Raw genomic sequence first — 25,957 nt, 5'->3', positions numbered from 1 at the left:
CTAAAACAACATTTTCTAGGGTTAGCTTAATAGTTGTAAAATAACCCTGCTCCATGATCAAACATGGATATTATTGCTATTGGATAGTGAATAAATGACCCATGGCTGCCTTAATCTTGTATTCAGTTGGAATAATTTGTGAAAAGAACAGCTTGCCTTTCTCTGTGTGGCCTAGACCGGTAATGGTAATCCGAAAAAACATTAAGATGCTACAAGATGAACAATCCACTGTTTAGCAGAGTATCTTCATATTATTTTTATTTGGCTTGTGGGGTTGTGGAGGGAGTCAAGGCCTCTGACTGAACACTAGAGGGTACTCCTGGCTACCGAATAGCTCTGCCCTTTCTTCCCATTCATGTTTCCTTAGTATTGTCTTGGGGAAACTGGCGGTGACACCAATGCACGTGGCTTAATACATGCTGCTTGATTGACTTTTTCGCATGATAGTTTCAGGCGATCTGAAATGCAAAGGGATGTTTAGCCGTTGGAGACTCATGTTCCCTTTCCTTTTCTTCCAGTGATGCACTACTTGGATGTTTTCAGCAACAAAAACATCAAAAGAGTTTTCAGTGGCGGATAGCCTGATGCTTACATAGAACCTCAGGCTGCTGTCTATGGAGGATTATGTGCAGCAAACCGAGGCAGCAAGGATTGCTTAAGGGCACAGGAGCTGAGCCGCAGGCCTTGGCATTTGGGGATCTTAATGCTTTTGTGGAATGGAATAGAGGCTGGGACGGGAAGGGATCAAAAGGAGGTCGAGGAGGCCAGGCAGGTATAGTCATATTGGCTTCTGGGAGAGATGGAAAGCAAAGGAGTAGGAAGCAGTCTTGATCCCCCAGAGCCAAGACTGACCATCGGAAGAGAGAAGGCAACGTGGCCCTGCTAAATAATTAGAACAAGAGTTTGTCCTAATTCTAGGTAGCCCGTTTTTCTGAGGAGCTCAGAAGATACTATCTCATTAGCCCTGAAAGTCAGGATAACTGACAGTTAACCTAACAGGATAACTTCCTCTGGTGCCATTTTGTCCCCTGAGTAGGACATCAAGTTCCCAACAGCGGAGGGTCATGAGGCTGCACAGTAGCAGGCACCGTGTTTATGTCTCATGCAGTGAGTTGACTGTGGTGGTGTGGGGTCTTTCTTGGTCTGTCTGTGGGCTGAGAGGCTCAAGAGCACCACCCTCCCATAAACTCAGGTCTTCCCCAGAGCCTTGAACCCCTTTCAGTGTTCGGTCTGAATTTCGCTTGCATCTATCTTAAAACAAATTCAGGTTTTTCCGACATTAAAAACAAACAAAATCCCTTCAATCGCTCTCCCCTCCACCTCCCATACCCTGGAGCTAACTTTCTGTCTTTATCGTTCTCCCCAACATCAAGGAAGATGGAGCTTTATAACATTAAGAGATTTGAAACAATGATTGCCCTAGCTGTTGACATGAACTGTGGTTTAGTTTTGCAAAAGTTGGGCTCAAAACATTGAAAACAGCATTTGAAAACTGTTTAATTACATATAAAAATTCTCTAGATAAAAGTTCAGTGAAACAATCAGGAATAAACCTGCATATAAAGTGTGATTCCAATTAAAAAACCTAAACCTCCCTAATATATGCAGAGAAAAAATGTCTGGAGGGAACTATCCCAACATGTTCATAGTGTTTATCTCTGGGGGTGGGAGGATGGGAAATGTAAGGTTTCTTTATACTTCCTTAAAAACATTTTGCAATAAATTGCTATGAGTTTTTGTAATCAGAAAAAGACTGTATTGTTATGAAGCTGTCTTATCTTGTCCACTTCCTCCCATTGACTACGTCCTTAACTAACCCTTGCATTTCACTTCCCATTGCCACGTCTCTGCAGAAATGGTTCTCTCCAGGGTCACAAATGGTCACCTGCTTATTTAATGTAGTGTGTGTGTGTGTGTTTTTTTTTTTTCCTCCCTCAACTTCACCCTATCCCATTGAAGATCATTTCTACCTTCTTTACTGTCTTCTAAACATTCCCAGCCGGGTGGCACATGGAGCTAATTTTCACAATGTTCAAAATAGAACAAATACTCTTTATTTACCTATCTCAGTCTCTCCTGTTCTCCTTCTCAACCCAAATATCCTTCTCATTTTAAACTTTCTGGCCTGGCGTGGTGGCTCATGCCTGTAATGCCAGCACTTTGGGAGGCAGAGGTGGGCAGTTCACCTGAGATCAGGAGTTTGAGACCAGCCTGGCCAACATAGTGAAACCCTGTCCCTACCAAAAATACAAAGGAATTAGCCAGCCATGGTGGCGCGTACCTGTAATCCCAGCTACTCGGGAGGCTGAGGCAGGAGAATCACTTGAACCCGGGAGGTGGAGGTTGCAGTGAGCTGAGATTGCGCCACTGCCCTCCAGCCTGGGTGACAGAGCGAGACTCCCTCTCAAAAAAAATAAATAAAATAAAATAAATAAAATTTCTTTTTTTTTTTTTTTTGAGACGGAGTCTCGCTCTGTCGCCCGGGCTGGAGTGCAGTGGCCGGATCTCAGCTCACTGCAAGCTCCGCCTCCTGGGTTTACGCCATTCTCCTGCCTCAGCCTCCGCAGTAGCTGGGACTACAGGCGCCCGCCACCTCGCCCAGCTAGTTTTTTGTATTTTTTTAGTAGAGACAGGGTTTCACCGTGTTAGCCAGGATGGTCTCGATCTCCTGACCTCGTGATCCGCCCGTCTCGGCCTCCCAAAGTGCCGGGATTACAGGCTTGAGCCACTGCGCCCGACCATAAAATTTCTAATGATGTCATTACCTTGTATCCATAGACCTGGACCTGAAGTAGCAGGCCGAGTCTGACACCTCCCTCTTCCCTGTTTTCTTCCCCATCCACTCATTTGCCAAGTCCTCTGAATTCTACTTCTGTACTTTCTCTTTCATCCAACCCCCCGTTGTTTGTTCTCACTGTGTCTCTTCTAGCTCAGAAACTTCCTGTCTGATCTCTGGATCGTGCTGAGTATCCTAACAGTTTTCTTTGCCTTTAGTCTTTTGCTTGCACCAATCATCACTCCACCCACTACAGAGGACCACAGCCCGGCTCTGAGTGGGCTTCTACTCTGTGCAGACATCTCCATGGTCCTCATGGCCTGCTAAACTCCGAACAGGTTTCTTACGTTTTCCTAGGCCTAACTATCTCTTTCAGTTTTGTTTCCTGCTATCTCCAATCCAAGCCTGTCAGCCTAAGCAGAGTACACATTGTTACCCTGAGAACAAATGTGAACCTGAAACAGCCGTTTCTTCAAGATGGATCCTGAGTGGCTAACTGGATCTATTTATGTGTTTATTTATTTATTTATTTAAAGGAGTTTTGCTACACTGCCTAAGCTGGTCTTGAACTCCTGAGCTGAGGGAGTCTTCCCACCTCGGTCTTCCAAAGTGCTGGGAGTTCAAGCATGAGCCACTTTGCCCATGCCTATTTTAAAAAGAGTCAGGCAGCCATTTGCTGACTACAGGTCATATGTGTACACTGAGTTCCTCAAAAACCCATATCCCTACTTAACTTTAGGACTTTCAGAGTTCACTTGAATCAATCAATCAGAGCTCACCTGCCTTGGCCATTCGGGGCTTAGCTTTATCAACCTATCAGGATTCAGCTGTATCTACCAATCAGAACTCATGTGTTGACCAATCAGAACTAAGCAAGTTTGAATCCTTCATTTGCATAAGTAGACCTGATTGGGAACCTGGGTGAGAAATTTGACTGTAAAACCTGAACTCTCTGCAGGGTGTTGTGGCTCCCGCCTGTAATCCCAGGACTTTGGGAGGCCGAGGTGGGTGGATTACCTGAGGTCAGGAGTTCGAGACCAACCTGGCCAACATGGTGAAACCCAGTCTCTACCAATAACACAAAAATTAGCTGGGTGCGGTGGTGGGTGCCTGTAATCCCAGCTACTCGGGAGGCTGAGGCAGGAGAATTGCTGGAGTCTGGGAGGCAGAGGTCGCGGTGAACCTGGGTGACAGAGTGAGACTATGTCTCAAAAAACAAAACAAAACAAAAACAAAAACAAAAAAACCCAAAAACAAAACAAAACAAAACCCTCAACTCTCCCTTTGTTCTCTGGGTCACACCTTCACTTTAAATGGAAGGCTATGTCTCTCCTTTGCACACTATTCAATGGAATAAAATCTTTTTCCTTCAAATTCCTTTTCAGAGAACTTCTGTTCAAAATCCAAACATTCTCTACCAAATGCTTGCTTTCTTGTGCCATTCAGAGAATCACAGATTCAGAGGGGACCAGGCTTAACATGTTTAATTCCTTCTATCATTCTTTCTTGTCCAATGTCTTTTGAGTAAACTCCAGCTTGTTCATGACCCTTTAAAATCTGGTTCCTAGAACTAATTTCAGCATTCTGAGTTCAACATACTTTTGTCTGGGAAGGGCATTGGAGATGAAGAGTTGATGCTGGAAAGGGAGACTGTTTATTCACAGACACTTCCATCTGGCACTGAAGTAGCTCCCCTGACAGACAGTATGGGACTCTGACCCCCCATAGAGGCACAAGGATATAAAAACACGTCTGGCCGGGCGCGGTGGCTCAAGCCTGTAATCCCAGCACTTTGGGAGGCCGAGACGGGCGGATCACGAGGTCAGGAGATCGAGACCATCCTGGCTAACACGGTGAAACCCCGTCTCTACTAAAAAAATACAAAAAACTAGCCGGGCGTGGTGGCGGACGCCTGTAGTCCCAGCTACTAGGGAGGCTGAGGCAGGAGAATGGCGTAAACCCGGGAGGCGGAGCTTGCAGTGAGCTGAGATCCGGCCACTGCACTCCAGCCTGGGTGACAGAGTGAGACTCCGTCTCAAAAAAAAAAAAAAAAAAAAAAAAAAAAAAAAAAAAAAAAAACAAAAAAAACACGTCTAATAGTCTGATGTGGCTCAGACGAGAATAAGGTCTCTGAGAGAAACTCACTGTATGGACAAGAAGAGATGACCTCAAGCCACCCTCAGCATTGGGTCCACAGGCTTGGAGGGGTAGATAATACTGGTTATAGAATTCATCAGGACCTAGCCAGGCTGGGGTAGGTGGAGATGGTGGTGTGAGGCTGGTGATTCTGATTATGTGGATGTGAATTACATGAAGGTTAACATTTGAAGACATTGGCATCTTTGCTGTAGGATATCGCATGCATAGGGAGGGAGTATTTTCTGTTATATTTCGTTAAACAGGTCACAGCACCATAAAAATGAGAGACTGGCTGTGGTGGAAATTTCCTTTGCAATTAGTACTGAAGTCATTGGTTATAGAATCTTGGCTCTTGGATTGAGTATAAAATTTCCCATCCTCTCTTCAAGAAGTGAGAAGAGGCCAGGTGTGGTGGCTCATGCCTGTAATCCCAGCACTTTGAGTGGCTGAAACAGGAGGATCACTTGAGCCCAAGAGTTCAAGACCAGCTTGGGCGACATGATGAGACTCAGTCTCTACAAAAAATTAAAAAATTAGGCCAGGTGCAGTGGTTTACACCTGTAACCCCAGTACTTTGGAAGGCTGAGGTGGGCGGATCACTTGAGGTCAGGCGTTCAAGACCAGCCTGGCCAACATGGTGAAATCCCGTCTCTACTAAAAATACAAATATAAAAATTAGCAGAGTGTTGTGGCACATGCCTGTAATTCCAGCTACTCGTGAGTCTGAGGCGGGAGAATTGCCGAACCCAGGAGGCGGAGGTTGCAGTGAGCCAAGACTGTGCTGGTGCACTCCAGCCTGGGCAACAGAGCAAGACTCTGTCTCTTAAAAAAAAAAAAAAAAAAAAGTAGCTGGGTGTGGTGGCACGCATCTGTAGTCTCAACTACTACTCAGGAGGCTGAGGTGGGAGGATCACTTGAGCCCAGGAGTTTGAGGCTGCAGTGAGCTATGATGGTGCCACTGCACTCCAGCCTGAGTGACAGAGCAAGGCCCTGTCTCTAAATTAAAAAAAAAAAAAGTTAGAAGAAATCCAGAGTGAATTCTGGACACTTTTAAGCTCACCTGCAGACTCTTGAAGATATCTAGGGAGAGAAATTCTAGGAACAGGCTGGACTTCTTGCGATGCAAACCTATGGAGATAAGGAACATTGAGACCTGGAGTGATACTGCAAGGTGGTCCTCATGTTCGCTTACAGGCTGGTGAAGCCAGAGATACCAGTTACGTGAGTAACATTCTCCCAAAAGATTGTGAGCTCTGTGAGTACAGGGTTGTGTCTGACTTCTCATTATAGCAAACCTAATGCCTAACTCTTAATAGGCACTTCATCGAAGTTATGAATGGATGAGTGAATCAGTAATTAAACGAATAAGGAGGTTGGTTGACATAGAACAGGAAATATGGTCACCTTTTAAAAATAATAATTTGAGAGGGGTCTCACTGTGTTGTCCAGGCTGGTCTCAAGCTCCTTGCTCAAGCGATCCTTCCACTTCAGCCTCCCGAGTAGCTGGGACGACAGGCCTGCACCACTGTGCCTGGCTGATCATCTGTATTTTAGAGTCTGTCTTTCTATTCATGCAGCCCAAGACCACATGGGTGTTTGTGGGTGGTATGTTACATTCATTCATGACTGACCCTGATCTTGCTGTAGACTGGGGTTTTTAAACTGAAGTGTATTTGTGAAGCAGTTTAAAAAACATATGGTTGTCTGTCTACTGAGTCGGAATCCCCAGTGCATGGGGCCCAGGCTTGTATATTGCATTGGGCTCCTCCAGTTAAACCTCTGCTGTGGCCTGAAGAGCACCGATGTAGTTTTCACAAGCATAGCTGCTACATCCTATTTCCTTCCTTTCTATGTTTTTGTAGTTAAATTTTTGAACTCCTGCTAAATTTTGTCTTGTCAGTTTTAGCTCATTGCACTAGCTCATCAACCTCTTTTTGATCGTGCTTCTGTCATTTATTATATTAGCTATTTCCCCTTGGATTTGTGTCACATGCAAATTAGATAAGCTTGCCTTTTTTTTATCTTTATGCAAGTCATCGAAAAACATGGGGAACATAAAAAGGTTAGGATTGCAATGGATTCATCAATTAATACCCAGAAAGAAAATGAGCTTAAACTTTTTTTTTTTTTTTTTTAAACAACAATTTCTTCCCCCTTGCAAATGCAGTTTAGAGGGAAATAATGCTGGGACATAGTGTGGAGATTTAATCTGCATGCCCAGTTTTCCCAATATGTATTTCTGTGACCTTGGGAAAGTCACTTACTCTTTCTGGGTATTACTTTCTGTCTGAGGAAAACAATGAGGAGGAGAGATTAGTGCTTTGGGCTGACCCAAGTCCTGTCATTCTATGGTTTCCTCTCTGAACCTGCCTCAGGTCCATTTATTCCTTCTAATACCTCAGCCTGACATCACCCCTGCTATCACTATGGCTGGCCATCAGGACATAATTTCCCTGCTGTCAAGTCTGGTGTAGACACACCACCTGTTCCTTCGCACTAGCCTGGATAGGGTAGACATTTTTCAAAAGAACTTTTTTGATGGGGCGTGAGAAGGGAAGAACCCTAAGGAAATAGACAGGAAACTCTATGAATAGAGAAACAGGGGATATTATTCATGTGGCAAGGACTTGTGGAGTTTCTGTGATGTCAATCACAGTGTCAATCACTGTTTCGGGTCCTGAGAATACAGCAGTGAAACAAAGTTCCCGCCCCGATGGAGCTGACATTCTGTAGTTGGGAGAGAAAGCTAACACATCATCAGATACACCAGGTGGTGTAACTGCTCCTGAGAAAACAAAGTCTGGTAAAGGAGTTGGGAGTGTGGGTGGGCAGTGCTATTTTATGTAGGGTGTTGAAGGAAGTCCTCTTTAATTAGCTGACATGGGTGCAGCGATCTGGAGGATGTATGTGAAGGGGTGCTGGGGACAGAGTGTGATGGGCAGAGAGTGGGAACCTTGAGGACAGAGCACACCTGTGCGGTCTATGAGCAGCAAGGAGGTAGGGACAAGGGGAAGATGAAACCTGGAGGGAGGAGATGGAAGAGGTGGCAGAGGACTGGGTTGCTTGTAGGGCTTTGGATTTCACACTGAGTAAACTGAGATGCCATTGGAGAGTTTTTGAATAAATAAGTATCATCTGACTTAGGCCTTTAAGGGAGACCAGTTAGGGGGCCAGGAGACAGAGTGGAGGTGGAAAGACGGTAAAATGGTTCAGATTGGGAATGAATTTGAATTTGGAAGGTCCACCAGTGGGATGCGCTGGTGGGTTTCATGTAGGAGATATATGTACACGTGTCTGTGGGAGGCAGGAAGGCAGAGAGAGAGAGAGAGAAAAAGAGAGAGGGAAACTTTTTATCTGAGCAACTGGAATGATGGAGTTGCCATTTGTAGGAAAGTTTGGGAGTGAGCATGAATTTGATCTTAGACACATTAAGTTTGAGATGATTTTTCAACATCTGAATGAGTCAGGGTTTGGTCTGGAAAACAGAAACCACTATGACTGTGTCAAGGAGGATCAGTATCTCCAAGGGGAGTGTTCTAAAATGAAACCTACAAATGTCCTATCTCCTGAAATCTGTCCTAATCTCCACGTATTCATTCTCATTACTTTTGCACAAAACATCCTTATTTACCATGTATTTACCACCCACCAAAGACCGATTTTCCCTTCAGAGAAGCCTGACTTTGTTCAGCTGTGAATTTTTTTTTTTTTTTTTTTTTTTTTTTTTTTTTTAAATGAGCTGGTCTCTATCACAAGCATTCCTGACTGAGGTAGGACCAATGTGATGGCTGATTGAAGACTTCTGGGCTTTTTCCTAATTCAAAACCAAAGTCTCTGCTGCCTGTTAAACTCTCATTTTCTCTTAGAGGATTACTGCTATCGCTACCTCATTTGCAGAGTAGAGGTGACTAAGATACCATGAGCCTGAGCCGAGTATCTTTGCAGAGGTAATCACCTCTCCAGGTGTCCTGTGGTGACTCAGAAGAGTGCTCCCATTTACCTGGGCATGGTGGCTCATGCCGGTAGTCCCAGGAGGCTGAGGAGTGAGAATCCCTAAGCCCCAGAGATGGAGGTTGCTGTGAGCCGTGATAATGCCACATGACCATAATCGTAATTCTGATTATGTGGATGTGAATTACACAAATGGTAATTACACTGGTAATTACACTGCACTCCAGCCTGGGTGACAGAGTGAGACTCCATCTCAAAAATAAAAATGAAAATAAAAATAAAATAAAAATAAAAATGCTCCTTCATCCCTTTCCCCTCCCATTGTCACCAGAATCTGGACACCACATGTTTCCAATAGAAAACTATTTTGAACAAGGTCTCAATAAGATAAGAATAGTGCCAGACATGGTGGCTCATGCCTGTAATCCCAGCACTTTGGGAGGCTGAGGTGGGCAGGTCACTTGAGGTCAGGAATTCAAGATCGGCCTTGCCAACATGGTAAAACTCTGTCTCCACCAAAAAAATACAAAAACGTAGGTGGGCGCGCCTTAGTCCCAACTACTTGCAAGGCTGAGGTGGGAGAATTGCTTGAACCTGAGAGGTAGAGGTTGCAGTGAGCTGAAATTGTTCCACTTTACTCCAACCTGGGTGATAGAGTAAGACTCTGTCTCAAAAAAAAAAAAAAAAAAAAAAAAAAAGGAATCAGCGGATTCATATTTCATTCTATAAATGGGGGAGGGAATGAGCTGTCATTAGATTAGATAGTATCCCAGGATTTGAGTATCAAGGGTCATATAATCACACAAGCATTTAAGAAAAAAAGAGAAGGAAAAGAAAAATGCAAAAAAATAGAGAATATGATTTCTTACCTTGATTCTAAGGAGGACTCTGTAATTAGAATAAGATTCTTATTTTAGATGATGCCTAAGACATCAATTGAACCATTTCTCTCTCTCAGGTGAGGTTGGGATTCATAACATTTTACCCCCTACCCCTTTTGAGTTTTATTCCTTTAATTCTCTCTGAAGGTGTTAATGAACAGTGAATTGCTTAAGGCTACGCTTGCTGACAAGGAAGAATAAAGGCAGGAAACCAATGACAACAGGGAGTTTCAAAAACCGTTAGGAGCAAATTATAAATGAAATCTTCTATAGAATCTCAGATTAAATAGATTAAAGTGGGGCTGTTTGTCTCCGGCTCCTACTAACTCTCCCACTCCTGCCTTATCCCATTTGTCTATTTTTGTAATGGTTGTTGGCCTTTTCCTTGAAGGCCTCCAGAGAAGAAAGTTCTACGTCCTCTTAAGCCATGGATTATTAAGGGCGAAGAGATACTGGGTAATCTTGGAGGTGTTTTTCTTCCTCTAGAAGGGTTTCCTCCAAGCCTAGGGCCTTTCACTGAGAAATCAAGAGCCAGGTAGAAAGAACCTGGACTGAAGCTAAACATGGGTTTAGGATCTGTGGACCCAAGCCATACGTTGCCAGTACCAACTTGAGAGTGAGCGTTTGAGGTTCCATTCACCTTGTGACTGAGAAGGCAGTGTAGGAGCATGTAAGTAACAGAAGGAAACAGAGGGGATATTTACACTACACCCCTGACCTTTGCAGAAAGCCTAGTCTTTTTCTTCCCCTAATTCTCTAGAGTTCTCTGTCTTCGCACCCACCCCACCGTAGACTCATCATTCTATTAATAATTGTTTTTTACTATGAAAGTGCGCACATGGCCCCCAGATCGTGGTTTAAGCCTCACATCAACAGAGTGGCCTGACAGTGACAGCTTCAGTTTTGAGTGGAGAGGAGGGTGATGGGCTGTGACTCACTCTAGGAGTTTCCATCATCTGCGCTGGCCAGTCAGCCCATCCATTATCTGTGGTTTGTCTCATCCTGCCTAAGCCTATTAGCTCATCTCTTTTTGCCAACTTGACATTCGGTTCTCTTCCTTTGTTCGAGCCCCTGGGACTGTCTGCCGCATTACCTTCTTATGTGCTCATTGTCCCATACGGTGTCATTTGCAGATAATAGTAACATGCCATTTACAAGCTCCTGGATCACTAACAAAAATGTTAAATGAGTCAGAAGGTGACACCTTGCTTTTGCCATCTGCAGCATGTTGACATTTGTCATTACCTTTTAAGGCAGAAACCAGAGCCTACAATCCTAGCAGTCTAAACTAGACCCACCCGAACTTGACTGTCAGCATTCACAGTGACAACACCCTCATTAGCCATCATCGTCAGTCTCATTCACTCACAGTGGTGGCCTCTGGAGCACTCACGGAGCAGACCAGGGTGAAGAGGAGGGGAGTAAAGGGGGTTACGAGATCTGAGTGGATGGTGCCAGATCTGAGATTCAGTGGGTTTGGCTCTCTGGATACTTGGAGTCTGCAAGTAAATATCAGTGACATGTTGTCATGTTGTCACCGGGACAGCTTGGTGAAGGATGCACTGGCACAGGGCTAGCTCTGCTGGGTCATTTGAGATGCAAAGCAGATTATTTTTGGTTAGAATTATCTGGCTGCCCTGTCTACTGTGATGAATTGATACTTTAGCATATACATAATCCAGAGACTTACGGGATATTAGTTATCTTATTTTCAGGGCTGACCTATTAAATACTGATTTAAACATCCTTATTTTTCAACTTTGTGGTTTGACTTTTCTTTCTCTTTTTTTTTTTAGACAAGATCTCACTCTGTCTCCTAGGCTGGAGTGCAGTGGTGTGATCACAGCTCACTGCAGCTTTCACCTCCTGGGCCTGAGCAATCCTCCTACCTCAGCTTCCCTAGTAGCTGGGACCACAGGCATGTGCCATCACACCCAGCTAAGTTTTAATTTTTTTGAAAAATAGAGATGGGATCTTACTATGTTACCTAGGCTTATCTCAAACTCCTGGGCTCAAGTGATTCTCCCACTTCGGCTTCCCAAAGTGATGGGATTACAGATGTGAGTCACTATGCCCAGCCTCATTGACTTTTCTCTTTTTTATAAGTTATTCTGATTTTTTAAAAAATTGATTTTTGGTCTGGGTGCAGTGGCTCACACCTGTAATTCCAGTAGTTTGGAAGGCTGAGGTGGGAGGATCTCTGGAACCCAGGAGATCGAGGCTGCGGTGAGCTGAGATTGTACCACTGCACTCCAGCCTGGGTGACAAAGCAGACCCAGTCTCAAAAAAATATGTATTTTTGGATCTTCTCGTTAATTCACTACTTTCCTTAATTATTAGCTTGACTTTATTTCTCAATAGGAAATTCTCTCTCTCTCTCTTTTTTTTTCTGGAAAATTGAACTTACTCCCCCGTGTGTTTAACTCTGAACTGTATACATTGGTAGAACACAATCTTACACGTTTCCATGTACCGTTCATTTTTGGTGTGTATTATTCTTTCCTCTATATGGGCTTGAGCAACTTTGAAAGTTCATGCTGCGGGTGTTATTTCTCGGGACAATTTAAATTTCACTTTGAAATTTTCTAGTTTGGTTTCTGCACTTTTGATAGATTCCGGGGTGGGCTGTGAGTCTTTTCCTTCTTTTCACCAGAGAAGGAAATGAGACATTGACATAATGACAGAAATGTTTGAGGTGACATAACGGTGACATCATAATGACAACGGCTGTGACAATGATGCAGTCCCCGTCATGGAGAATTCTGGCAAGCCACGGTCGTCAGGTGGTGTTGCACTGGGAAAGTGAAGCTAGAGAAATTCTGAAATCAAGGACTGGTTTACGTGGAGCACTAGAACTTGGAATGTCTGTGCTGGGAATCTGAAAGCACGAAAAGAGAATTTTGGAGTCAGCAGCCATACACATCACACTTACCATTTCTTGGATCAGTTTCTTGGAAAAGACAGTAACACAGGCAGGAAGAGGGTGAAAAATCAGCCTCCGTGAACTTTTAACCATTTATTTAACTACAATTGATTGTGCCAGGTATGGAATTAAATGCTGTCCCTGCATTAATAATAAATAATTTATTAAAAAGTGATGGTAATAATAATATTATTATTATGGAGAATAATAATTCTCAACAATCCTCCATCAGCTCATTCAGCTTAGAGAGGTTAAGTAATGAAAGCTTTCCAAGGTCACACATAAGAGGAAGCGCTTGAATATGATCCTATTTGACTGCAGAGTTCAAGCTGTTACCATTAATCTAAATGTTAGAGATGCAGAGATGAATTAGATGATGGCGGTCCTCAAAGACCTTATCATCAAATGAGAAGGCAACGGAGTTCATGCAAGCACATTTTAAGAATGGTGTGATGAGAATTATGATAGAAGTATGCACGGGGATTATTGGGGTACAAAGGGGTGCATATACAATTCTACGTAACAGGGGCATTGAGTCAAGGTATTAGGTTGGTGCAAAAGTAATTGTGGTTTTTGCCACTGAGGCAATGGCAAAAACCACAATTACTTTTGCACCAATGTTAATAGAAGGAAGGGGTGATGAGCCAGGTCTTTAGAGTTGGCTTGGCCGGAAATTGCCCTCAGACCACCTTTCTACACTTTCCTTTGACTCCCAAGTCAACAGGCAATCCTGAATTCGATCGCATTTTCAGGACAGTGTGTTTAATTCAACAAGTGTTTATCCAACACCTGCTCCATGAAACATTCTTTGCTGGAAGCATAGTGGGAATACATAGGAAAGAGAAGACTCGGCCTTAGCTCTGCAGTAGACAGCATCAGAGAAGGAGGAATGCAGATATGCAAAGCTGCTGGTAATGGAGGATGTCAGTGTGAGTAGGAGGGGAGAAGCCTGCTTATGGAACTCCTTCCTGGTGTCGGGCACAGGACATTGTCCCTTCTCAACTGTGCTGTCTGCCAGCTGCCTGTGCTGCTGCAGAGCAAGCTTTCTGCCCCAGTGGGGCTCTCACTTCTCCCCCAGTCTCTGCCTGTGATTGACTGACCTTCCCCGACCCACCCCACTGCCAGGTGGGGAGAGTCAGCTCCCTTTCACTCAGGTTGCCTGGTCACTGTCTTCTTAGCTAATTCCAGAGTGGTTTCAACGTCTTCTGGACTTGGTCCTTCTTATTCTTTTTTAGAGACAGGGGTCTTGGCCGGGCGCAGTGGCTCATGCCTGTAATCCCAGCACTTTGGGAGGCTGAGGCAGGTGGATCACAAGGTCAGGAGATCGAGACCATCATGACCAACACAATGAAACCCAATCTCTACTAAAAATACAAAAAATTAGCTGGGCGTAGTGGCACGTGCCTATAGTCCCAGCTACTTGGGAGGCTGAGGCAGGAGAATCACTTGAACCTGACAGGTGAAGGTTGCAGTGAGCTGAGATCATGCCACTGCACTCCAGCCTGGGTGACAGAGCGAGACTCTATCTCAAAAAAAAAAAAAAAAAAAAAAAAAAAAAAAAAAAAAGAAAAAAAGAAAAAGAGACAGTGTCTCACTCTGTTACCCAGGCTTTGTAATGACTTTTGAAGAAAAGAAATGGGAGGCAATCTTGCGAGCAGCGTTGTGGGAAGTGGTTTTGTCTTCCTGATCGTCCAATCTTAGACGTTTAGGTCAACTTTCTAAGCACAAATTGAGTGCCCGTTATGGGTAACATCCTGTGCTGGCCACTCGGGGCAAGGCCCAGGTATATTAGTCAAGCTTCTGCTTTAACCTGCTGTAACACAACAAATTAATCATGTTAATATGGCAGTATAGCGAATAAGGGTGACATTCCAAAAGAAATGCGCATGCCCTAATCCCTGGAACTTGTGAATGTGACCATGTTTGGAAAAAAAGAAATTTACTGCCGGAGTGCAGTGGCGTGATCTCAGCTCAATGCAACCTCTGCCTCCCAGGTTCAAGCGATTCTCCTGCCTCAGCCTCCCGAGTAGCTGGGATTACAGGTGTGTGCCACACACCTGGCTAATTTTTGTATTTTTAGTAGAGATGGGGTTTCACCATGTTGGCCAGGCTGGTCTCGAACTGCTGGCCTCAACTGATCCATCCACCTTGGCCTCCCAAAGTACTGGGATTACAGGTATGAGCTAAGGTGCCTGGCTATAAAAAAATCATTTAACATTTTAAATTGTCATAATTTGTCAGGTGTGGTCATGTGCCCCTGTAGTCATAGCTACTCAAGAGGCTTAGGTGGGAGGACTGCTTGAGCCTAGGAGTTTGAGGCCAGACTGGGCAACCTAGTGAGATCCTGTCTCTAAAAAATATTGTCAGAATTTAAAATTGTTTATTTACAGAATTGCAAGCATGTGGTGTATTCAAGAAAGATCTATTCCCGTCCCAGCCTTAGCCTTGCTGTTATCTCTGGTTCACCTTCCATCCTTAGGGACAGAAGGCACATTTTGCTTTCCTAGGTGCCAGGATCATTTTAAAGCTGACCCAGGCTCAGATCTTTGTCTATGAGTATCTTTTCTCTGAGAGGAACTAGCCTTCCCTTCCCTTCCTTTTTTTTTTTTTTGAGACGGAGTCTCACTCTGCTACCCAGGCTGGAGTGCCGTGGTGTGATCTCGGCTCACGGCAACCTCTGACTCCTGGATTCAAATGATTCTCCTGCCCTAGCCTCCTGAGTATCTGGGACTACAGGTGCACACCACCATACTCCGCTAATTTTTGTATTTTTAGTAGAGACGGGGTTTCACCATGTTGGCCAGGCTGGTCTCGAACTTCTGACCTTAGGTGATTCACCCACCTTGGCCTCCCAAAGTGCTGAGGTTACAGGCATGAGCCACTGTGTCCAGACTCTTTCTTTTCTTTTTTTTGATTGTCATTTTTACATTATTGGGAATTTATATTTTTAATTTTTAATTTTAATGGGTACATAGTAGGTATATATATTTATGGGGTATATGAGATGTTTTGATCCAAGTGTGCAATATGTAATAATCACATTAGGGTAAATGGGGTATCCATCACCTTAGGGCAGCAAACATTTTCTTGTTCGTGTTGTCTCTAGGTCAAGGCTGACTTCCTAGTCCAGAGGTGAATCTAAGAGCGGGTTCTTCCTTCTGACATAGAGAGCCAAGATTCCAAGCACATCACTCCTTTGTGCCACCCAAGGTCCAGTGGGAGAGGGGAGGGATCCCTGCCCACAGAGGGGAAGGGTCATGACTTTTACTGCTGAGGCTGGGTACAGGCGGCAGAGAGGAGGGGAGTGAGTGCTGCCCCTTGGTCTTTGTTGGGCCCTGACTGATGGGCCAGCTTCCTCTGGTCAGGAAGGAACCACATTCAGAGATGGGTACAAGTGTAATAGCAAGGGCACCAGCAGAGCGGCCCTCCCACAACAGCCTGGCGGGGAGGCAAGCAGGCTCGTATGGGGTTAGCCCAGGAGTGCCCAAGATCATATGCGGTGCATCAGGCTCTGTGTGCACTACCACAGGCCAGTCCTTCCAGTGTGAGTCATCAAATCAACTGGACTCATACTTTACACTCAACTTGGGCTGGGCACCGTGGCTCATGCCTATAATCCCAGCACTTTGGAAGGCTGAGGCGGGTGGATCACCTTATGTCGGGAGTTCAAGACCAACCTGGCCAACATGGTGAAACCCTGTCTCTGCTAAAAATACAAAAATTAGCTGGGTGTGGTGGCAGTCACCTGTAATCCCAGCTACTTGGAAGGCTGAGGCAGGAGAATTGCTTGAACCTGGGAGGCAGAGGTTGCAGTCAGCCGAGACTGCCGTTGCACTCCAGCCTGGGCAACAAGAGCAAAACTCTGTCTCAAAAAAAAAAAAAAAAAAAAAATTCACACTCAGCATCTGTGCCCAAACTCCATCAATTACTTTATGATAAAATCACATCATGCTGTTTATTAATTAGTGCCTGTGGTCTCCAGTAGTTTAGGGGATAGGCGGGTGGCCAAAGGGAGACACCTCAGAACATGGTAGCTATGGTTTGGTTCCTGGACAGAAACACCAATACGTCAAGGTAAATTCAGTCAGGAAAGAAAAACGAGTCTACTGGCAAGTTCAAAGAGGCATGAATTGGTAGAGGATGATGTGGTGATGTTATCGCATGGTCTTTGAGCTTGTGGTCTGAACTTTCTCAGTAGACCATTTTATATTCTCTTGTCTAAAAAAAAAAAAAGAAAAAAAGTCAACATTTCCCAGGTGTTTGGCACTCTGCTAAATGCTTCATATGCATTGTCTCCTTTAATCCTCTCATGAACCGTATCAGTACTGTTCTCACTTGACAGATGAAGAAATTCCATGCTTACCCTGCACCTATGCATTCTTCATGCACCCGTTCCGCTTGATGAAGGCCCAAAGGCAACATCTTTGTGTTTGTACTTCCCATGTGGACAGCCAGAAGGTCTGGCTGCTGGACCTCTGGGCTGTCGTGGTGAAGTGAGTACAGACAGCGAAGCAAGTCACAGGGCAGCACAGGCTGCCACAATCCAATCCCGCCGCAGGGTCCTGGAGCTTCGGTTATATTGAGCTGTGAGCACTTGCGGACACATGTGGCTGTCAGTCCCCCTCTCCTCCCAAGCTCTGAGGGAACCCACGCTGTCTTCAGGGCCTGACATCTCAAGGATCTCCTGTCTGGGAAATAACAAAGTGGCTGCTCCTGGCCAAGCACTGTGGCCCACACCTGTAATCCTAGCACTTTGGGATACTGAGGTGGGAGGATTGCTTGAGGCCAGGTGTTTGAGACCAGTCTGGGTGACATAGTGAGACCCCATCTCTATGAAATTTAAACAATTAGCCGGGCATGGTGGCATGTGCCTGCAGTCATAGCAACTTAGAAGGCTGAGGCAGGAGGATCACTTGAGCCCAGGAGTTCAAGTCTGCAGTGAGCTATGGTGGTGCCACTGCATTCCAGCCTGAGAGACAGAGTGAGACCTGTCTCCAAACAAACAAGCAAACAAACAAAAACAAAGTGACGGTTCCTCCATCAAGGAGTCATGGTTAGTGGTTAGTATGAATATCTTGTATTCTCATCTCACTGCCACAAGTCACAATTTAAGCATGATCACATATTCCCCATATGGGAAGAAGGGCAGACAAGGCTGCTGAGCCTCACAAATAAAAGGATCTGCCCTATAGTTTACTGGGGAAGGAAGGAGTTTCTTCTCAGGTTTGACCTCTTTTCACTCTACAAGTTCAATGTTTCTTGGTCAACTTGGTTCAGATCAATATGTGATGATTCAAGGTACCATTGCAGTAAGATGCCATTTGTGTGCTCTTGGGAGTGGGAGGATGGGGTACAGGACATTGGGTGGAAAACAGGTTGAGAAAGACCCCTAGACAACTGGCAGCCATCATCACCAAGAGAGATAGCAGAAAAACAAGTGGAAGCTTCAGTTGGGATTATGCAAGAGAGAGGTCAGCATCGGCACCGACTGGACCAGCGACACTCCTTCCATCTGCACACCCAGCTGTTAGCACAGAGATTTAGAATCAGGACTCCGAGATGAAAAGAAGTTTGGGTGCTTCTTAAGAGATGAGCCAAGGACCTGGGCAGAGGGCGAGTCTAGGTTCAGAGTCCACTCAGACCCAACATCCAGGTAAACCCCACTCGCCCAGGCCAAGTGTATTAGTCAGGGTTCTCCAGAGGGACAGAACTAATAGGATATATGTATATATGACAGGAGTTTAAGGGGAATTGACTCACACAATCACAAGGTAAAATACCACAACAGGCCGTCTGCAAGTTGAAGAACAAGGAAGCCAGTGGTGGATCTGTCTGAGTCCCAAAACCTCAAAAGTAGGGAAGCCAACAGTGCAGCCTTCAGTCTGTGACCAAAGGCCTGAGAGTCCCTGGCAAACCACTGATGTAAGTCTGAGAGTTCAAAGCTGGGGAACTTGGAGTCTGATGTTTGAGGGCAGGAAGCATCCAGCACAAGAGGAAGATGAGGGCCAGAAGACTCAGTAAGTCTGCTTTTCCATCTTCTCCCGCCTGCTTTATTCTAGCAGTGCTGGCAGCTGATTAGAGGGTGCTCACTGAGATTGAGGGTGGGTCTGCCTCTCATAGCCCACTGTCTCAAATGTTAATCTTCTTTGGCGATACCCTCACAGACACACCCAGGAACAATACTTTGCCTCCTTCAATCCAATCAAGTTGACACTCAGTATTAACCATCACACCGAGTGTCTTGGAGACAAATACTCTAAGTTCAGTAAATCTCTCTCTTTCTCCTTCTTTCCTTTTCTCCCCCTTGTCCTCTTTTTTCTTCTCTGGTACTTCTGTTGTAGTATTTTTTAAAAAAATGTATTTAGTTTTTGGATAAACCTTTCAGAAAAGAAACTGTGCCATGGATACCTGGACTAATTCATTTCCACACCTAACGGTGTGAACATCTGTGGTCTACGAAGAACGTGGGTCTTCAACTCACCCGTGTGCAAAGTAAAAATCAAAGCAACCCTCTCACCTTACTTCCGCTCCCCCCCTCCACTAATAATGTTTAAAAAATCTCAGATGGGCCGAGGTGGGGGAATCTCTTGAGCCCAGGAGTTTGAGACCAGCCTGGGCAACATGCTGAAACCCTGTCTGTACAAAAAATACAAAAATTAGTTTGGTGTGGTGGCACCTGCCTATAGTCCCAGCTACTTGGGAGGCTGAGGTGGGAGGATCTCTTGAGTCAAGGAGGTTGAGGCTGTAGTGAGTCATGATCACACCACTGCACTCCATCCTGGGTGACAGAGCGAGACCCTGTCTCAAAAACAAAACAAAAACAAAAACAAAACCCAACCTCAAACCCTTTCATTAAAATTCATGAGAAAGTAGACATTGTATCAATGTTTCAGGAGTCATATGTATGATTGGCTGCTGGCCATTGATCAAGGACCAAAGAAGTCTTTCTGCATAAATCTGGGGAAATCTGGGGAAGAGGGTGAGGACAAATTTTCATCTCATTTGGCTCAAAGTAAGAACCAGTCCCTGCTTCCATTGCAAATGGGGAAGAGGAGCCCCTGTCTGGGTGTAATCAGACCCTCAGGATGAACTGGGACTTGCTATGCTGGAACACCAAATAGAAACATGGCCAGAGAAAACAGATTGTCTGAAAGCATCATATGGAAGGTGCTATGAAACTGAGAGAGCCCTGTCTGAAATGTAGGAGCAGGGTTTGCACATAGGCTTATATATTAGAATATGTGAGCTGCTATTACAAACCGCCAAATATATAATGACTCTAACACAGTAGAAGCTAATTTCTCCGTCACTGTCATCTCAAACAGGTGTTCCTGGTCAGTAGGCAGCTCTCTTCTAGATAGTGACTAAGGGATGTGGGCTCCTCCATCAAGGTTCCATCAGCTTGACATGCAACTCCTATGGTTTCCATTTTAGGCTGCCTGAAGCCAGGAGAAGAGGAAGGAAAAGGTGAAGAAGGTGTACTAGCTTGCTAATGAGCTCAGTGCAAAGGTCACATACGAATTCTGCTCCTGCTCCTCATTGTGGAGTGGGACACTGTACCCCACTACAAACCAGGAAGCAGGCAGTATAGTTTAGGCTGAGCAGTCACTTCCCCTCATAACGCCATGCCCTGGAACGGGAAGCGTCAGTTGGGGCGGATGCTTAACCTCCCTCCCAGATGTTTGCAGTGAGATTTTCTCAGGGATCACATTGCCCATTTACTGTAGCATTAGTTTAAACTGGCTGTTCTATGGAGCAGAGCTGGTGGCCAGTGGGACTCATACAAAGGCAGTCAGTGGGACACACGGATTATGCTTCTCAGTGGTTTGGCAGCTAGGGTTGTAGAGATTGGAGGGCGTGGGAGTGACAGGTGCAGCAATCTCCCACTGATGCCATCCCTGAACCTTCCATCTCTATCCCTTGGTTTAGCAGCCCAAACTAATTTGGTTTGAGGTCTAGCTTTCCCAAATACATGGGACCATTTCCCTCGGGTGTCTCTGGCACTTGCAGTCTCTGAGTGTGTAGGCCCATGGAGGTCATTTTGCTCTCTGCTTCCTCTGCCCCTCAACCCAACCCCCTACCTGCCAGTGTCCTGAGAAGGGAGCAGACAGGATGTGCTCTTCCACATCAGAAAAGTGGTTTTCCTCTCCCTCAACCAAATGCAAGAGAGGAAAGGATCAACATTAACATGGGCATCTGAACATGAACAGCAGTTGAAGAGATGTCAACTATGAATATTGTGAACACATTTTCAATGACTGTATAGAAGTACGGGAAATGGCTTTAAGTTTTAGAAAAAAAATTGTTTATTTTCCATTTACTGAGTATCATTTTGTATTGTACAAATAATCTATGGATGATGGTTTAATGCTGCTCCATGCAGTGCTAATTTGTTAGAGCACTATTTGTCTCTGGAGCATTTTCCTAAGATAGATGTGTGTGTATGTAAAATAATCAGTTACAAAAAACACCATATAACTTGTGTTTTTTAATAGAAAACTTCCATTCTCTGAATGTTTTTGAAGCTAGGAGCAACATTACAAGCTCTGAAAGAAACACCAAACTACAACTTTGAATCAATTCCTTGGACAAAATTAGAAATGATGGGTTCCAATTCTAACTTAAAGCAATGCAAGAATGACTTGCATTCTTGGTAGGCTCTATCTTGAGGTGAGTCCTTTGAAAATTTCAGTGCAGGTTGCTCTACTGCGTGTCTCAGCTAGGTAAACATGAGACAGGTACCATCACTGTCACCAAAGATGACAGTGAATTAAGATCCCCCTTATAGACCAGCCTGGTGGGGCCAAGGTCCCATTTAAAATTAAAATTAAAACTAAACATGCTTTGTTTCTTGTCATCATGATTGCAGTTTCTTTCTTCATGTTTGCTGACATACAAGAAGCAGCAGCAAAATGTTTTCTAAGTAATTCCATTTTTAAATTATATAGTTTTAATTTTACTTCCTGGGAAAGCAATTCTTTAACTGAAAAGCTCATAATAACCAAAAATACTAAAAACTGTGTTTGTTGTAGGAAACCATAGTCATTTACTTTTCATTTTTTTGAGATGGAGTCTCATTCTGTTGCCCAGGTTGGAGTGCAGTGGCGTGATCTTGGCTCACTGCAACCTCCACCTCCCGGGTTGAAGTAATTCTTCTGCCTCAGCCTCCAAAGTAGTGGGGATTACTGGCGCCCACCACCATGCCTGGCTAATTTTGGTATTTCTAGTAGAGACAGGGTTTCATTATGTTGGCCAGGCTGGTCTCGAACTCCTGACCTCAAGTGATCTGCCTGCCTCGGCCTCCCAAGGTGCTGGGATTACAGACGTGAGCCACTGCGCCTGGCCTGTGGTCATTTACTTAAACCACAAATTGTTTGTATAGAAAATTGAATTTGCTTACTTAAGCTGTGTGTGAACTCCCCAGTCTCATGTTAATTAACCCACCACTCTCATAAATGAATTCACTAACTTTATGTTAATTGACTTTATACTGGATATACTGTGTGTATTCTCTTGGTAGTCAGAAAGCAGCCAATTCTAATCTAGTTTTCTCCCTGTAGGACTGTTTGAAATAATGGGTGGCTCATGCAGATTTTGACCCAAACATAGTGCAGAGCTTCACTCTTCAACAATATGCTCTGGGACAGTAAAAGCTAACTCTTCAGATTATACTTTTTTTCTCTATATACATTGATTTTTCTATTTCAGGGCAATGGTCATTAATGTACCACACTGCAAATATTTTCAAACAATGACTGCTTTATCATTCTGTCCTGAGTTGAGTGTATTTTGCAATGCATGTTGTTTACTCTGCCAATTATTTTGTGTTCTGATGAATTGTCTTAACCTATAATAGTTCCCAAAGGTGCGTGGTGTGAGTGATAGTGCTGGACCACCAAGAGCCACATGAGAACATCCGTGGTGTCTGGAGTTTATTCAAGAACATCGTGGAGGAAGCAGAGGATAAAGTTGAGGAAGCAGTCATGACTTCGTGGATGTCCTTTGACATGATCAACAACACCATAAAAACAATTGCAACCTGGGAATGATTGGTTAATAACAGAACAAATGGAGGTCAAAAGAAACTGGGCAGACAGTCTCGTTTTGACTTCAGGGAATTAGAAGAGAAAGCGCCATTATTTCCAGTGTACAATTCCAGGGCCGCATCTTTACTAGTGTTACAACCACCTTGAAGGTCTGACAAAGTCAATGCTCTATTTCCAGTAATGTGTACCCCTCCCCAATACCTCCTCCAAGTCAAAGTGGTATTTATTTACGTTATTGAATATAGTTAAAAAAAATTAAGCATCGAGAGAGAAGACAATGAAAAATGCAAGTCTCTATCCTCTCTTTTCCAGTTCCATTCTCTAGGAGTGACCATTGTTAGAGTTTCAGAAATTTCTAATACCTATATTTGCATATAGATGATTCTAAACAGGGGCAAACTTCAGGCCATACATTCAGGTGGCAGGAAGTAGAATTATTAATAGTATTTTTTCCTATAACATAAATTACTTCTATTTTCAAGCTGCCATTGGGAAGTGTGAACTTAAGCACAGACATTTCAGGGTTTACCCCCTCCCCTTCCTGGAGCTGTGACTGAGGGGTGGTGACTGAGGGGTGTGACTGAGGGGTGGTGGATGAAGGGTGATAGGGTGCAAGGTGCGAAGTGGATGAGGCAGGAGCTCCTTGGTGTCGCCTGCCACCCAGCATTTTGGGGCTCTTTCCCCTTTCAGTATCCAGCCAGTGGTTCGTGCAGGGAGCTGTTGCAGACTTTCTCATTCTGGCTTCAAGGTCTGAGATGTGGCTGCTCAGCTACTTCTGGGATCCTTCTGGGTGCCTCAGGAAACACTTGATTCTCCCCATTCCTGAGTGGGTGTTGCACAGGGGAAGTGTGCGATGTCTCGATGTCTCAGGGCCACCCCACTCAGTTGTCTCTGCTCTTCTGCTGCCATGTCCTGCAGCACGTGAGGAACTCTGGGATGTTTGCCACCTCCCTGTGGTGAGACTGTATCTTCTCTGCTCTCGGATTTCCCAGTGTGTCTGGGGTTTCTACCATATCCTTCCCTGACGCATGGTTGGGGAGGGCCCTTTCTTCGGGACCCAATTGCAGTTAACTTACTTCCCTTTCTTGGTCCATGGAATCTCCAATTAGTCTGAGAGTGAGCATATATGGGTTCAACTGAGCACACGTTCTTTCAATATGATGGCTTGTGGCATAAATGATGTGATTTCAAAAGCCAGCTTCTTATAACTCAAAAACATTAGCTTTTGAACCTCTCAAGGCTATCATGCCTGCAGAATCAATAGCCTATTTAAAAATTCCAAAGCCAGGAAATGACATCTTTGTTCTCTGCGTAGTGCTTCTCTGAGGCAGTACATGTAGAATATTCTGACTGTAGCTGGAATGGCAGAAAGGTCACAGAGAAACAGGAAATATCAAGAACAAAGATTACATCACTATTCAAATAGTTCACCATTGTAGATGTTTATCCTTTGAAAAAATACTCACGGGATCAATATTTACCCTTCTACACCTTGTCGTTTCTGTTTGTTGGTTAAATTGTATATTTTGGAGACATTCCCATATCATTGTATATGGACCAAACTTATTCTTTCAATCATTTGCTTGCAATTATTTTATATGGCTGCATCATAGTTTATTCAAATGGTGTTTTCTTGTTTCTTTCTTTCTTTCTTTTTTTTTTTTTTTTTTTTTGAGTCAGGGTCCTGCTTTGTCACCTAGCCAGAGTGCAAAGTTGAGATCATGACTCACTGCACCCTGAGCTCAAGTGATCTTCCCACCCAGCCTCCCTAGTAACTGAGACTACAGACACATGCCACTGGACCCAGCTAATTTTTAAATATTTGTTGAGATGGGGTTTTACTGTGTTGCCCAGGCTGATCTCAAACATGTGGCCTCAAGTGATTCTACTGCCTCAGCTTCCCAAAGCACTGGGATTAGATTACAGGTGTGAGCCACTGCACCCAGCCTGGTTTATTTGTTATTCCAAAAAATGCTCTAGCTGGGCACAGTGGCTTAAACCTATAATCCCAGCACTTTGGGAGGCCGAGGTGGGTGGATCACCTGAGGTCAGGAGTTCGAGACCAGCCTGGCCAAATGGCAAAACCCCCGTCTGTACTAAAAATACAAAAATTAACCAGGTGTGGTGGTGGATGTCTCTAATCCCAGCTACTTGGGAGTCTGAGGCAGGAGAATCACTTGAACTGGGGAAGTGGAGGTTGCAGTGAGCTGAGATTGCGCCACTGCACTCTAGCCTGGGCGACAGAGCGAAACTTCTCAACAAAAAAATAAAAATAAAAAAAGCTCCAATGGGAGATGGCCTGCTGCAACATTACACCTTCAGAGCTTCCCTGGAAGGGGTTAATCCCTTTGAGTAAACAGTTTTCTACAAATAGTAAATTTTTGCCTAGCATTTCTGAGTGTGGTTATTTCTTTGAGTTAAACAGAGAAAGGTCTGTCTGCCCAGGATGAATTTGGCCAGTGGTGTGTTAGGACCTCCCCACCGGAGGTCACCTGACAACCATCCCAGGACCTGAGCCCACGGAAAAGGCTTGTATAGGTGGCAGCGCCTCAAGGCTTCCCGTTGGACATTAAGTTTCCTTTAACCATCAATGAGACATGGTGATCATCTGCTGGTGGTCTTCTCTGAGACGGCCCCCACGTTAGTCAAGAGTCAAGAGAACAACCCTGTAATTGTTCTACTTAGGATCTTTGAATTATTCCATGGGGTCCTCTGGGGAAAAAAAAATAATTGGCCTGATTGAATCTTAGTACATAGCAGATGCTCTTAATACCAAACATAGGTAGCTATAACCAGCATTTACAAATTCCAGCTTATAAAGTCAGGAATATATAATGGAAACAGTTATATGGCTATTTTTAATATTAAAATATACTATTTAAATAGCTTTAAAAAATTAAAATTCCTTCAGTAAATACCACTTCTGGGCTATAGTACTAAAATTTTTGTGCTAGTGACTCTGACTGTGTAGCAAGTAGAGAGAGTATCAGCTTATGCTGGAAAATTAAAAAATTTTTAAATTTGTTCCTGCATGCATGTAAACGATGTTTACTGGAGATAAATGTCTACTGGGTAAGTGCTGTGTGAGACACCCTATGTTAGACTTCCATTATCATTGATCTCATCCATACTCCCATCAGCATCCTCACAAAATACTAATATTCCTTTTTCTTTCTAGCATTTCATTTCCTATCCTCCTCTCTTCCAAGCTGCTATTAACATTAGTATGACACTGTGGGGT

This window comes from Rhinopithecus roxellana, chromosome 9 (genome assembly GCF_007565055.1).
Source record: "Rhinopithecus roxellana isolate Shanxi Qingling chromosome 9, ASM756505v1, whole genome shotgun sequence".
Lineage (NCBI taxonomy): Eukaryota > Metazoa > Chordata > Mammalia > Primates > Cercopithecidae > Rhinopithecus > Rhinopithecus roxellana.
Note: the sequence above shows the minus strand (reverse complement) of the source record.